Here is a 14,628-nt window from a genome sequence, read left to right on the forward strand (position 1 = left end):
ATAAGTTACATAAATGTAGCTCCTTCCCTCTCCCCCCCCCTCTTTCCAGATGGGGTATCACTATATAGTTTAGGCTGGTATCTAATTAAAATTCACGGCCTGCCTGCCTCTGAGCACTGCTGTTCAGACAGGTCTCCTACAAAATATCCTAGTGTACCATCATCTTTTTATGGTACTTTAGATGGCACTTTATACCATCTCTTTGGCATATCTGAATTCGCAGCATTATTACTCTCTCTTTTTTTTTTTTTTTTTTTTTCGAGACAGGGTTTCTCTGCGTAGTTTTGCGCCTTTCTGGAGCTCACTTGTAGCCAGCTGCCTCGAACTCACAGAGATCCGCCTGCCTCTGCTTCCCGAGTGCTGGGATTAAAGGCGTGCGCCACAACCGCCCGGCCTTACTCTCTCTTTTTAAACAAAAAAAAATTTTTTTTTGGATACAGGGTCTCTCTATGTAGCTCTGATTGTCCTCGAACTCACAGAGATCCACTGCCTCTGCCTCCCCAGTGCTGGGATTAAAGGCGTGCACCACTATGCCAGGCTCCAGCATCATTATTCTTAAGCTTTGGATCTTTACCCAATTAAGGGCTACTTGACATATAGTGTAGTGCTGCCACAGTCCACCTGAGGCCTAAATGACTGCTAGTTGGTAGCATGGTCATGTGAGTGTGCTAGAAAGAGATGGTTCAGGTCCTGGTGAGATGGAATGGTGTAGAAGACTTCATCAAGTTAATTGGAACGTATTCTAATTTGCAAACTGTTCATTCCTATAATTTTAGACCATGGTTGATTTTGAATTTTTTGTTATTAAGATTTATTTCATCTTTATGTCTACGAATGCTTTGCCTGCATGTATGTATGTGTACCATACTTGTATCTGACACCAACAGAGATCAGAAGAGGGCACTGGATCCCCTAAATTGGAGTTATAGATGGTTGCGAGCCACATGGGGGTGCTGGAAACTGGACCAGGTCCTCTGGAAGAGCAGTGAGTGCTCTCACTGCTGAGTCATCTCAATAGCCCCCACTGTTGACCTCGGCTGACTGAATTTATGGAAAGTAAATTCTTCCACAGGTAGAGAGATTCCTGTACTTCAGTGTAACCACCGCTACCTAGCACTGATGGGTAACTAAATGAAATCTCTTGTTATCTGTTACTTTCTACCAGTGCTACAACACATTCTTCTCCTCCCAGTCCCCTGGTTTTTCCAGACAGGGTTTCTCTGTGTAGTTGTGGTGCCTGTCCTGGATCTCGCTCTATCGACCAGGCTGGCCTGGAACTCAGCCTCCCAAGTGCTGGGATTAAAGGCATGGGCCACCACCTCCCAGCTGCTGCAGCAAATTCTTAAAGCAACACCGGTAGCAGGAGAGTTGCAGCAATTTCACTTGTTACTGTGTACCAATACCAGTGACTACAAGGAACAAATACCTCCCTGTCCTGATAAAGTTTCCAGTGCAGTCCAGAGAGTCACAAACCATCCTGGAGAGATGGCTAAGAGCACTTGCTGCTGCAGAGGCTTGATCTCAGCATCACCTGCTGGCTTACAACAGTCTGTAATTCTGGTTCCATGGGATCATGCGCCCCTTTCTGGACTCCACAGGTATCATGCATACATGCAAAACACATACATTCTTTTCTAATAAAAGATGCATTTTCATTTTATGCCCATGAGTATTTTGCCCGCATGTCTGCAAGGGCCCTGCATGTATGCCTGGTTCCCACATACCAACCATGGGCTGTTGGAAGCTGCTACATTGTTGCTGGTAACTGAACCCAGGTCCTCCAGAAAAGTACTAAGTGTTCTTAACCACTGAGCCCTCTCTCTTTCCAGCACAAAATAAACACATAGTGAAAATATAGCCACAAACTCCTTTGAACCACATCCCTTTAGTTACCATTCACTTCTTAGTAGAAACCAATTCATCCTTGATTCAGTCACTCAGGAAACATGTGAAGTCCTTCCACATGCTTAGCAGTGGATAGAGGTGAGGTGAGTAAGGCCGACATGGTCTCCAGTGGCCTGCCTTCCCCCTCCTTTTTGAGACAGGATCTTACTATGTAACCTTGTTACTGAACTCAGGACGTGAACCAGACTGGCCTGGAACTCACAGAGATCCTCCCCCCTCTGATTAAAGGCGTGCTCTACCAGCTCCCGCCTCCCTCTCACCTGCAGGACTCCAGGGCTCCTTTGCTATACATGAAAAGCACAGACCAAAAGCATCACTTCCCAAGATGTTTGGTGAATACTAACTAGTCCTGTAAAATGAGCCAAACCTCTATGGCCAAGGAAATTTGAGAAATAATGCAGTCATTAACTCTTGATTAATTTAAAATACATATCAAATACATATCCTTCATTTTATTTCCTCCTTTACTTAATTATTTTGAGGCAGAGTCTCATATAGCTCAGGCTGGCCTCAAACTTGCTATGTAGCCAAGGATGGCCTCCACCTCCCAAGTACCAGTTTGGCAGGTGTGTGCCACTATTGCCTGCTAAGAGACTTCACTTTTAGCTGCAATCCAATTATTTAGCCTTAGAGTCCCTTCACTGCAGCGCAGCACTGGCGCCATTGTTGGAGATTATACTGGAGGCAGCTGCTTCGGGACCAGTGCAAGCCCACAGGCAAAGCTCTTAGTCACAGGCCAGAGCAGAGTTCTACCTACTCCACTTGTTATCTGTACTACTTAACTCTCTTGATCTTAACAAGATTACAGGTGGCGCACACCTGTAATCCCAGCACTCAGGAGGCAGAGGCAGGTGGATCTGTGTGAGTTCGAGGTCAGCCTGGTCTACAGAGCGAGTTAGAGGACAGCCAAGGCTACAGAAGTACTATACACTACTTGAGACACTGTCTCAACCCAACCAACCTATACTGAACTCCATCTTGTTTTGCTTTACCTTAGCAGTGCTGAGAGCAACTCAAAGCCTAGTCCATGTCAAACAAATGCTCCACTACTGAAAAACACCCGCAGCTTGCTTGATTTGCTTATGCATTTATAGGCAGGGTCTCGGGGTCTAGGCTGGTCCTGAACTCTCAGCAATCCTCCTGCCTCAGCCTCCCAAGTGCGGGGATAAAGTGTGAGCCACTACACTTGGCTCCACACTACATTTCAATGATTTAAACACATGTATCAGGACAGGCAGGTGTGGGGATGCATGGCTTTAATCCCAGCACTCCGTAACTTCAAGGTCAGCCCGTCCTTCACAGCGAGTCCCAGGCCACCTAGCGCTTCACAGTAATGCCCCATCTCAAAACAACAGCAGCAAATACATAAGAAGAAAATAAAATCATACTGACAAAACAAATAATTTCAGGGAGCCTATGTGTCTTTCTGTGGGTGGTGGGGTGGGGTGGGTACTGGTACTGAGGATCAAATCCAGGGTCTTTTGTACACTAAGCCAGCACTCAGTTGTGTGGGTTGAGAAAGACCGCATGGAAATTGGTGAAGACTAGTCTAATTGTTTTCATGATTTCAGTTAGGACAAAAAGAGCTTTAGGGCTGGGAAAATAACTCAGTCAGCAATGTCCTTGCAATGCCAGTTTAATCCCCAGACATATAAAAAAAGCCATGCACGGTGGTACATGCTTTATAATCTCAAGACTGGGGTAGATCACTAGCCAAGAAAGTCCAGCCTGACTTCCAGGCAGATGACTGCTTAAAAACAGCCCCCTCCCCCAAAAAAAACAACCAACCCAGAAACAAACAAATAAAGTAAAATGAGGCCTGGCATAGTGGCCCACGCCTTTAGTCCCAGCACTGGAGGCAGAGGATCTCTGAGTTCAGCCTGGTTTACAGAGTTCCAGGAGGGCCAGGGCTGCACAGGGAAACCCAAACCAAACCAAACAAGAACAACAAAACCTAGTTGGATGGCTCCTGAGTGATGACATTCAAAGCTGACCTCTGGCTCCCCCAAGCATGTGCACACATATGCATGTGTACACACACACACACACACACACACACACACACACACACACACACACACACCACATATTTTATGTTGCACTTTTGCTCCTCTATATCCCCAGGTTTGGGTTCCTAGAGAAAAGCAATTTGGGGCTGAGGAGATGCTCAGCATGAGGTAAAATGCTTCTTGCTCAAGCATGAGGACTTGGGTTGGATCCTCAGCACCCACATCCACAGCCTGCTGTGAGGCGCGCGCGCACGCGCACACACACACACACACACACACACACACACACACACACACACGTAAGCCCAGTGCTGTGAGGGGTGGAGGATCACCAGGGCTTGCTGCCTGCCAGCTTAGCTCCGGGGGAGGAAGGAGAGACCGTATCTCAAGAGTAAGGTGGAGAGAGCAAGACACTCAGCATCCGCCCGTTTTCTGTGCACTTGATGCAGGGGCACACACCTGCACGCGACCACCACCACCACACAGACAGACACAGAGGACACACGAGGAGCAAACAAGAGGGCACTCGAAGTTAAGTTTCAGCCTGCACATGCAAGGACACATGCACCCACATACATGCACACTTCCCACCAGACACCCAAAGTAAAGAAACTCTGAAATGCAACAATTATGACATTTGAGCAGTACGAGCTTCAAGTTCTCATTACTTTACTTGTAGACATTTCACAAGAAAAAACATATTGTTTGCTGCTGTGGGATGTTCGGTATGTCCTGTGGGAGCCCGTTCTCGGGTTCCTCGTGGCTTTACCCAGCAGGTCCGCATAGAGGATAATTAGAACCACGAGCCTGAGTGCAGGTGTCTGAGATGGTCTGCACTTGGCTGTGCTGGGGGATGGTCTGTATGTCAAGTTGTTCTGATTGGTCAAAAAAATAAAACACTGATTGACCAGTGGCTAGGCAGGAAGTATAGGTGGGACTAACAGAGAGGAGAAATGTAAGAACAGGAAGGCAGAAGGAGTCACTGCCAGCCGCCACTCTGACAAGCAGCATGAAAAGATGCTGGAAAGCCATGAGCCACATGGCAAGGTACAGATTTATGGAAATGGGTTAATTTAAGATATAAGAACAGTTAGCAAGAACCCTGCCACTTGGCCATACAGTTTGTAAGCAATATAAGTCTCTGTATTTACTTGGTTGGGTCTGAGCGGCCGTGGGACTGGCGGGTGACAAAGATTTGTCCTGACCGTGGGCCAGGCAGGAAAACTCTAGCTACAGTTTGCAATTTGGATAAGGGTGCGAGTGATGACGTAATAAACACTACTGTCAAATGGGGGAAGGAGACAGTAACAGGAGGGCGAGACTGCTCAGAGACAGAGGGCATCTAGCTTACTCAATGAACAGTCTGGTACTGAACTGAAGGCTCTTATCTTTCAGCAGCCTAACGACTTCTCCGGAGTAAGGGGACGACTCAGTGGATAAACGCACTTGCTAACAAGCCTGCTGATGCTCCCTGGAACCTCCAAGGGAAGGACAGGGCTGACACCCGCAATTGTCCTCTGACCTTCCTTATACATGTACTCTTGTCCCCCTGCGCCCTGCAGCAGGAAGCAAAAACTTAAAGAGCAGAGTTGAAAACCTTTGAAAACCATCAAGAGGACGTAAAATACGCACACAGGTGAGATCCAAAAGCCACAGGCCTCAGTGATACATACGTCTATACTGTTGATCTCAGTCTAACTGTAGATTACAGTTCTTATTTATTTGTGAGTGCATGTGTATGTGTGCACACTTGTGCTGCCACGGCCTTTTCGTGGAATTGCTGTCTTTCTTCCACGATTTAAGTCCTAGGGATTGAACTAAGGCCATCCATCAGGTTAAGCAGTGAGCAATGGCTCCACATTACAGATTGAAGTGGTGCTTACATAAAGACTACAAGAGAAAGCTACACGAAGATGATGTGACACATGAGTGCTAATGGTGCATGGAATTACTCCCCCACCCTTTGGCAGCAGAAGCTAAGACTCATGTATGCTAAGCATGTATTCTACAACTGAGCTATACACCCATCCCTAGAAATGTACATCTTGATTTTTATTTCTACATACCATCTTAGCCAAAAGGCCAAGAAATGATATTGATTCCCATTTCTAATATTATTAACATTTAGGAATGCTGATAATATTGTGTATGTAATTAGGAAAACGATTCAAATGAGCTTACTGTGTGGTGTGCCTGTCCAATCACAACAGGAGGCTGTGAACTGGAAAGCACTGCTGCCAGCACAGACCGGTAAACCACACAACTGCCACACTTGAATTCTACAGGTCTGGGAAGAACCTGTCTAAGGAAAAAAGGGAGGGGGGCGGAGCGGGAAAGATGCCCGGTGGTTAAGAGCACTGGCTGCTCTTCCAGAGGACGTGGGTTCAATTCCCAGCAACTACATGGTGGCACACAACCATCTGTAATGAGATCTGGTGCCCTCTTCTGGTGTGTGTATACATAATAAATAAATAAATCTTTTTTTTTTTTTTTTGTTTGTTTTTCGAGACAGGGTTTCTCTGTGTAGCTTTGTGCCTTTTTCTGGAACTCACTTGGTAGCCCAGGCTGGCCTCGAACTCACAGAGATCCGCCTGCCTCTGCCTCCCGAGTGCTGGGATTAAAGGCATGAGCCACCACTGCCCGGCTCAGATTTTTAAAATTTCTATAGAATTTATTTCTAGTTTGCAAGGCATGCGTCTAAATTCCTGGTAATCCTTAACAAACACATTGCTAATCTTTGCAGGATCCGTTATTTCAGAATTTGAAACCTTATTTTAAAAGTTAGCATGAGAGATGGAGATGGCTCACGGGTTAAGAGCACTGGCTGCTCTTCCAGGGGACTCAAGTTTGATTCTGAGCACCCACATGGTGGTGTAGACAGTTTCTAACTCCATTTTCAGGGGAATCTGATGCCCTCTTCTGTTTTTTTTCAGGTACTGCACACAGTGCACAGACATATACAGGCAAAACACAACCCTCCCATGGAACATTTCTTCTACTGATAAGCAAGTATGAGGCCTGCTCACAAACATGGCTACAATGCAGCAGCTCAAGCTCCTGGCTGTCTTCAGCTTGAGGACTAATGGCAGGAGCAGAAGAATAAGGAAATACTGGGAACTTGGGCAGTTTTGTTGACTTTCATTTTACTTAGTTGTTTCAGAGAAACTACATTCTCATTTAAATAAAGTACAAACCACAATCCAAAGGAAACTACTTTAGGTTAGTCATATCTATTATATATTAGTTTCCTACTGTTGCAGAATATTCTCGTACTTTGTGTGAAAATGTATTGCTGTGATTGGTGCAATAAAAAGCTTAACAGCCAATAGCTAGGCAGGAGGTATAGGCAGGATTAGAGTGCAGAGAGAGAACTCTGGGAAGAAGAAAGGCGGAGTTGCCAGCGAGATGAAGAGGAAGCAGGATGGGCAGTACAGAGTAAGGGTAACTGAGCCACGTAAAAGAATGTAGATGAAAAGACATGGGTTATAAGAACCAGTCAGGAACAAGCCTATGCTAAGGCTGAGCTTTCATAATTAGCAAGTCTCCATGTCATCATTTGGGAGCTGGCCTTATGGAAGAACAAAAACAAACCACCTTGTTACATCCTACTACGACTCTAAGAAATTACCACAAATGCAGTAAAACAAAACAACAGAAAACAAACATCCATAGTTCAGAAAGTAAGAAAACAGAATTGGGGCAGGGCTGCACTCTCACAGGGGCCAGACGGTCCTTACTCTTACCTTACCTTCTGCAGTGCCTACAGGCTGCCTGGCTCATGGATCTCTCCTGTTTTTGAAATCTGCAACGTCTGGTTTGGAGATTTTGCTCACATTACATCATCATGATTTGGAGTTTTCTGTGTCTTTGATGAGCAACCATAATTCTATTTGTATCCTTTTATTTCACATAATCTAGCAGATTCATATAGATGTATCAGATGTGGACATGTGGGAAAATTATTCTGTTGTTTCTATCTTTGTTGGCTAGCCTGGAATCAGAGATCTGCCTGCCTCTGCCACATGCCCCCATGCCTGGCTCACTCACGTGTTAAAAAGCGAACAACAACAACAACCCTTTTATTTTTAATGTGCATGTATGTGTGGGTTCTTGATTGGAGGTCAGAGGACAACTCTGTGCAAACAGTTCTTTCTCCCATTCCACAGATTATGGGATAGAACGAAGGCCTGCCTTTCATAGCATGGGCCTCACTGAGTCATCTCATCTCAGTCACTCCTGTCTCTGTTGTTCAGTAACTGAAGGTTATTCAATGAGGTGCTTCCCCCCCTCCCCCCAGTGAGTCCTGGAACTCACAGAGATCCACCTGCCGCTGCCTCCTGGGTGCAGGGATTTAAAGCCATGCACCATGACCGTCCAGTCAATGAGGTGCTTTTTATTGAACACTCAATAACCTTTAGTTTCTGGTAGGTTCTCAGGAACACAAAAGCAAACAGAGTATTATTTTATGTGCCTCTACTTAGCTGACAATTCATACATAAATTGTGTACTTACTGAAAGCTACTGGAATCCAGAGACCATAAATAACATTTTATACACTGGTGACCGAATTAAATGTGGTGTTTTGGTTTGGGGTAGCTTAGTGGTTTCATGTTTACTTAGCAATTCTAAGACCTTGGATTTCATTTCTAGCAACATCAAAACAAAAAACCCAAAGCAAAACAAGGCACCTGCCCCTCCCTACAGAAAATACTAAGGTGGAGGCTGAAGGAGAGTCCACCCCATCACAACATCCACTTTGAGGTATCAAAAGATGACTACTATTGGGAGGTATTTGATTACACTGTGTAAAGATGTGTCACTGTGATTGGTTTAATAAAAAGTTAAGTGGCCAATAGCTAGACTGGGAGAATAGGTGGGACTTCCAGGCAAAGAGAGGAACTGGGTATGAATCTAGGCATGCAGAGGAGATGCCAGGAGACACATAACAAGTCAGAGGTACAGAATGAAGGGAAGGTAAAAAGCCACGTGGTAGAATGTAGATTTTAAAATATGGGTTAATTTAAGTTATAAGAGCTACTGGTTCAAGCCTCAGCTATAGGCCGAGCTTTCATAATTAATAAGAAGTCTCCGTGTCATTATTTGGGAGCTGGCTGGCAGGACAGAGAAAGACTTGTTACAGGCTACAATGGGACTGAAGTACACCAGCAAGTACACATTTTCTATATTTGCAATAGAAATGAACACTTAGACTTTCAAACTTATGCTGATAAGAAATTTTACTATGGGGGCTGGGGCAGTGGCTCAGCACTTAAGAACACCAGCTGCCTTCCCAGAGGACCCAGGTTCAATCCTCGCACCCACATGTTGGCTCACAATCTCTTTCAATCTAACACCCTCTTCTGGCCACACACACACCACACACACACACAATGCACAGGCATACACGCAGGCAAAAACCCATACATACAAAATAATAAAACAATAAAAAATTTTACTATGATGGCAGTGTGGTATAGAGAAAAGTTAGATTTTTAAGATACAGGCAACTACAGCCTAAAGATGAGGCTTCTTCAGTGGAAAAAATGATTATCTTGAAGTGCTGTTGTAAGGATTAAACAGGAACACATGTTCTTCTATTATGGTATTCCATTAGTGCTTTTCAATCTTGCACTTTCTTCCATTCCTTCCCTCCATCCTTTGCTGCTGTTCTGAGACGGCCTCATATAACCCAGGCTAGCCAAGACCTTTCTGTATAGCTGTGGATGACCTTGAGGTTCTGATCCTCTTGCCTCCACTTCCAAGTGTTGAGATCATCGCTTTTCACTTGGCTTGTTCTAGTATTTAAGTCTCCAACACTGATTTTAATATTTCCAATTACTTTGAAACAGACTATGCAAACTTGTGAAGAAGTCAGTCTGCAGGCAGGCAAGCACCCACCCATACAAAGCTGCACACTCGAAGCTATTAAAGAGAGAGGAGCGTAAACCTGGTTGGGCTCCATTAATCAGCTAGAGCTTGGTTAGCAAAAGTAATCACACAGTAAGGTAATTAGGCTGATTTTCTCTTTAACTCAAAGAAGGAAACATGAAGACAAATGCTGACCCATACAGGTAATAGGGAATGTTAGGTCATCTGAAAGCCAGCCGTGGGCTCATGCCCGTAATCCAACCACCAGGGTGTCTAACAGAGACGACTGACAGAGTCCCAGGCAAGCCTGGGCTAAAGAGACTATCTCAAAAAAACACTCAAAAGACATTCTAATGCCCACCCCCAAAAAGACCGTTTGAATTTTAATTGAACGGGTCTTGGAGACAAATGGAATATAGTTAATATTAAAAACCTTCCCCAAATCACAAACGTAAGAATTCCCAGATTTGAAGGGAAACTGAAGGAGTTCATTCCTCTAAAATTTTGCTCTACTTTTTGTATCGTACTTAAAATTGGTAGACCAAACGTTGGGGTTTTAACATCCCATAGTTCTAAATGTCAACGCAGTTTTGAGAAACACATATTAGCAGCCAAGGAATGCCATAGGTCTTGTTTAACCAACAGTTTGGATAACAGAACACAAACTACCAATTACACCTACAAGTCTTATCAACATCAACGGCACTGTAAATGATAACAATAATATTCTGCCTTTTCCCCGTACCTCGGAGCTAATTCTACTTTACATACATTATCTCATTATTTCATACTCCAACCCTGGAGGCATATTTTGGGGTTAGCTAATTTTTACGCCCAGTATCTCATGAGTAACTTAGAAAAATATCTCGAAGGCCACAAAAGATCAACCCCAGAAACAAATCCGAAGCGCATGGTTTCTTTAGTCTCTAACACAGCATTTCTCAACCGAGGATCGCGATCCCTTTGGGAGCCGAACGACCCTTTCACAGGGGTCGCATATGAGATATCCTGCGCATCAGATACGTACGTTTCTGTTCACAACCAAGTTAGGAAGCGGCAACGAAAAGAATCTTTATAACTAGTGGTCACCACAACACGAAGAACTATATTAAAGGGTCGCAGCACGGGAAAGATCGAGAACCCATCAGGTTGCCAGTTGAAAACCGAGTACGCACCATCTTTGAGAAGTGCGCAAGAAGCACACAACCATCGTGAAGTTCGAACTCTTAACTGCAGTCCCGGGTCCGCAGGAGCCCCGGGTCTAGAGAATGCCCCCTCTCGGAGGGTCGCCGCCTCCGCTGGCCTCACTCCCTACCTCGGGGCGGTTCGGACACACGCTCCTTTCCCTCCCACCTCTCATGCCCTGTGCGGCTCAGCCCCCCTCACCAGGAATCCACCACCAGTACTCGGACTGCGGCGACCGGCACACGCCACCAGCAGCTGGACCCGAGGTCCCCGTGCGGCGACTGCGGAGCACACCCCGGTCGTGTGGCAGGAAGCTACCCAACGCGCAGTCGCCGCGGCTCCAACCACAGCCCAGCGGAGGGGCCCCGCGCCGCCCGCCCTGCGGCCGGAAGCGGGCAGCGGGCCCCGGCGCCGCGGCGGCCGGTCCCAGGAGGTCGGTGCCCAGGTCGCCTCGCTCGCTACGCCAGCGACTCCGGTCGCCGTGGCAAGCCGCGCCCGCCGCGGCCGGTCCTCGTCTCCCCGGCCCCGGCCGCCGCGCGCAATGGAACGTCCCGCGGGGGGATTGTGGGAGGCGCACGCTCGAGGGGTGGGGGCGAAGGCGGCGGCGGCGGCCGTGGCTGCCGTTGGTAGCCGTGGGGGCGGGGAAGGGAGGGAGGCGAGCCGAGGAGGAGGAGGAGGTGGAGGAGGAGGAGGAGGTGGCGGAGGAGGAGGAGGAGGAGGCTCGGGCTCGCGCCGCGGAAGGTACGCGTGAGGGGCGAGCGGGAGCCGGGAGCGCGCCAGCGGGCGCCCCGGAGCGAGCGCGTCGGGGTTGCCGGCTCGGGGCGGCGGGAGGCGGCGGTGGTTGGAGGGCCCGGCTCGCGACCAGTCCGGACGCTCGGAAGCGAGCGAGCGGGCGGGCGGGCGTGCGCGCTGCGCGTCCGGAGTCGGGTGAGGGGGGGGGGGCGGACGGCGGGGAGAGCGCGCGGAGGGAGGAGTGGGAGGCGGGGAGGGGGGGGCACAAGGCGCCCTTCGCTCGCTCGCTCGCTCGCTCCCTCCCTCCCCAGAGCCGCCGCCGCCGCCGCCGCCGCCGCCGCCGCCGCTGCTGCTGCCGCTCCCGCCGCCATTTTGGGTTCGCTTTGCGGAGGGGGAGACGATCCCGGTCTCGGGGGCCCGGACCCGCCTTCTCCTCGGTTTCCCCTCTCCGACCTACGCCTTGGGCTTCTCCTCTCGCGTTTCCGCCGGGCCGCTTCCCCGCCGGCCGCCTCCTGACAGGCGGGAGGGGTACGGTGTGGACCCAGAGGAGCCGAGGCGCCAGGCGGCCACCCCCTCTCCCCACTTGCCTGCGCTCGGCGCTCTCGGCCTCGCACGGTGAGTAGTGCGCCGTGAGCAGGCCTCGGAAGGCCCCGAGTACTCGCTCCTCGGCTCCCCGTGATCCACTGACACCTCCCGGACCTGGACCTCCGGGGCCAGCGGGGTGGGGATGGGGGAGGGGAGGAGCGGAGGGAAAAGGGATCCGGAGCTTACCGGGAAGTCCCTCCAGGCGGGGTGACGGGGTGTCCCCTGACCGGCGGGCTCTCGGTTTTGGGGGGGGAGGGGGAACGGGAAAGTCAGCGAGTGGAGGCGGAGTCGGCGGTGCTCCTGACAGGTTAGTTTGTGTAGTAGGCCTGGTTGGAGCATCTCCCACGATCCAGTTGGTGTCTTGTTTTAAGTGAGGGGACGGAGGTGGCAAGGGAGATGCTCTTCCGAGGGTAGTGTACCTGTATAACCAGACCTGTGGTGGTCGCTAAAGGCGCAGACGTAACCTAGTGATCTGAGCGTTAATAAGTTTAATAAACGTCACTGGCTAGTTGGTACTTTGGAAAGAAGTGGTTTGGGTCTTGAAGAGCAGATGGTCTGTTGGTTTCTAGCTGCTGTGTTTACGTGTGTGTGTGTGTGTGTGTGTGTGTGTGTGTGTGTGTGCAAAGATGGAAAGTGCCCGGGAGTTGGCCTGCTTTGGTGGAAGTGTAATGGAGTTCCTTTCATAAGTTAAGCTCATTTTGAAACCAGTGTTGGGACGTGTCCCTTCAGGTCGGTATGTGTACATGTATTTTAGCATACTAGATAATACAGCATGCATGCTAGGTTCAGGGAGGGAAGAAACTTGACATAGTTTGTGCCTTTGAATAGAGTCAGATGTATAAGTAGGAAAGCCCAGAACATCATCCTCAGAGTGATCAAGCTGAGAATAAGGCCATGTGGATTTATAGTAGTGCTTATGTTAACATAAGGTTTTTATATTCAGAATGCTTTCAGTTTCTCTGTAATCCTAGAACTCTGAAAATGATAGGAACATAGGAAATTGAGGCATGAAGAGGTACTTTTCCAAGGTCATATGTTAAATTAGTGGCAAAGTTGGGACTACAAGCTATTTTGATTACTAACTTAGTAATGTACTGTCCATATCCTAGTGCCTCAGGAGGTTGTTATTGGCAAATACGAGTGTATTTGCAAAGGAAGCATGTGGTTGAATTATGCTTGTGAGAGCCTGAAGTGTCAAACATATATGGAATATACACTGTCCTTGCCTGTCTGACCTATATGAGATAGGTGTTTTAACTGTTTTGTGTTTACAGAGCAAGCAGAGCATTTCTGACACTTTAGTATGTATGTTTGATAACTGAAATGCTTCCACCGCCTAATTTGTATCGATGGGACTCTTGTTTGTTGCTGGTTGGTTTTTTTTGGGGGGGGGCATGTTGCATCTGGGTGATTAAGCTCAAGGCATTAAACTTGCTTGCAAGCATTCTGCTACCAAGCCACACTCCCATCTGGACAACTTAGCTTTATATCTGCAAGAGAAAGGATCTTCTTTGACTCATTCAACAACAACAAAAAATAGTTTTGGATACTTGATAATTGATCCCTGTCCTGGGGTGAGAATAATCACTGTCTGTTGATTAGCTTGTTGAAGTAGTCTTGGGTGCATGTGAGGGGAGTTGTCAACATATTGAGAGAACAAATAAATCATTGTGGGATTGAAACCACGAAATTGTTAAAAGCAGTTCAGTCTGAGTGTGGTGGCTCACACTTGTAATCCCAGCATTCTTAAAGCTGAGGCAGGAGGATCATGAGTTCAAGCTCAGCCTATGCTTCATAGTAAGTTTAAAGTCAGCCTTATCTTAGAAAATAAAACAAGGGGCTGAAGATAGGGCTCAGCAGTTGAGCATATACTGTTCTTCCAGAAGACCCAAGCTCCAGTTCCCAGCATCCACTTCAGCTGGCTCATAACCGCCTATAACTCCAGCTCCAGGGCATTGGCACCCTCTTCAGGCCTCTGCTCCTATCCCTGCATGTGTACACACACACAAACACGTTTTTTAAAAAATTTAAACCGACAGGATGATGTGCTATAATAGAGTTTACCATCTTTAACATTTTCCTTTTGTTGTCTTTGAAACAGGATCTCAATGTATAGCCCAAACTGGCCCAAAACTCATTATGTGGTCCAGGCTGACCTCCAATTTGAGGATTGTAATCTTCCTGCCACAGCCTTCTGGGATTACAGGCATGAGCCAACTTGCCTGGCTTCTTTGGCAGTTTCTTTTGGCATTTATGAGTAAACTGTTTTTGGGATCTGTGAATTATTGATATGTGCCTTTGGATATTGGAACTTCTTGGCTGGACTGTAGGAATTCTTCGAAAG

The 14,628-nt window shown here is 47.7% G+C and overlaps 2 protein-coding genes across 6 annotated transcripts in view; one reads left to right on the forward strand and one right to left on the reverse strand.

Annotated features, from left to right (window-relative positions):
- The window catches only part of Dap3 (death associated protein 3), a 31,316-nt gene extending 18,747 nt beyond the window's left edge, over window positions 1-12,569 (reverse strand). The window contains exon 1 of one of the 4 annotated variants that reach the window (XM_028890775.2): window positions 12,471-12,569. The gene's annotated coding sequence lies outside the window, so the exon portion shown is untranslated. Of the gene's footprint in view, window positions 1-10,957; window positions 11,102-11,168; window positions 11,473-12,286; window positions 12,427-12,470 lie in introns of those variants that run through there. The other 3 variants (XM_028890776.2, XM_028890774.2, XM_037206776.1) reach the window with 3 other exon arrangements.
- The window catches only part of Ash1l (ASH1 like histone lysine methyltransferase), a 152,671-nt gene continuing 149,728 nt past the window's right edge, over window positions 11,686-14,628 (forward strand). Inside the window, exon 1 of one of the 2 annotated variants that reach the window (XM_028890773.2) lies at window positions 11,686-11,708. The gene's annotated coding sequence lies outside the window, so the exon portion shown is untranslated. Of the gene's footprint in view, window positions 11,709-12,090; window positions 12,315-14,628 lie in introns of those variants that run through there. The other variant, XM_028890771.2, reaches the window with a different exon arrangement.

The sequence above is a fragment of the Peromyscus leucopus genome, chromosome 6, assembly GCF_004664715.2.
Source record: "Peromyscus leucopus breed LL Stock chromosome 6, UCI_PerLeu_2.1, whole genome shotgun sequence".
Classification (NCBI taxonomy): Eukaryota; Metazoa; Chordata; class Mammalia; order Rodentia; family Cricetidae; genus Peromyscus; species Peromyscus leucopus.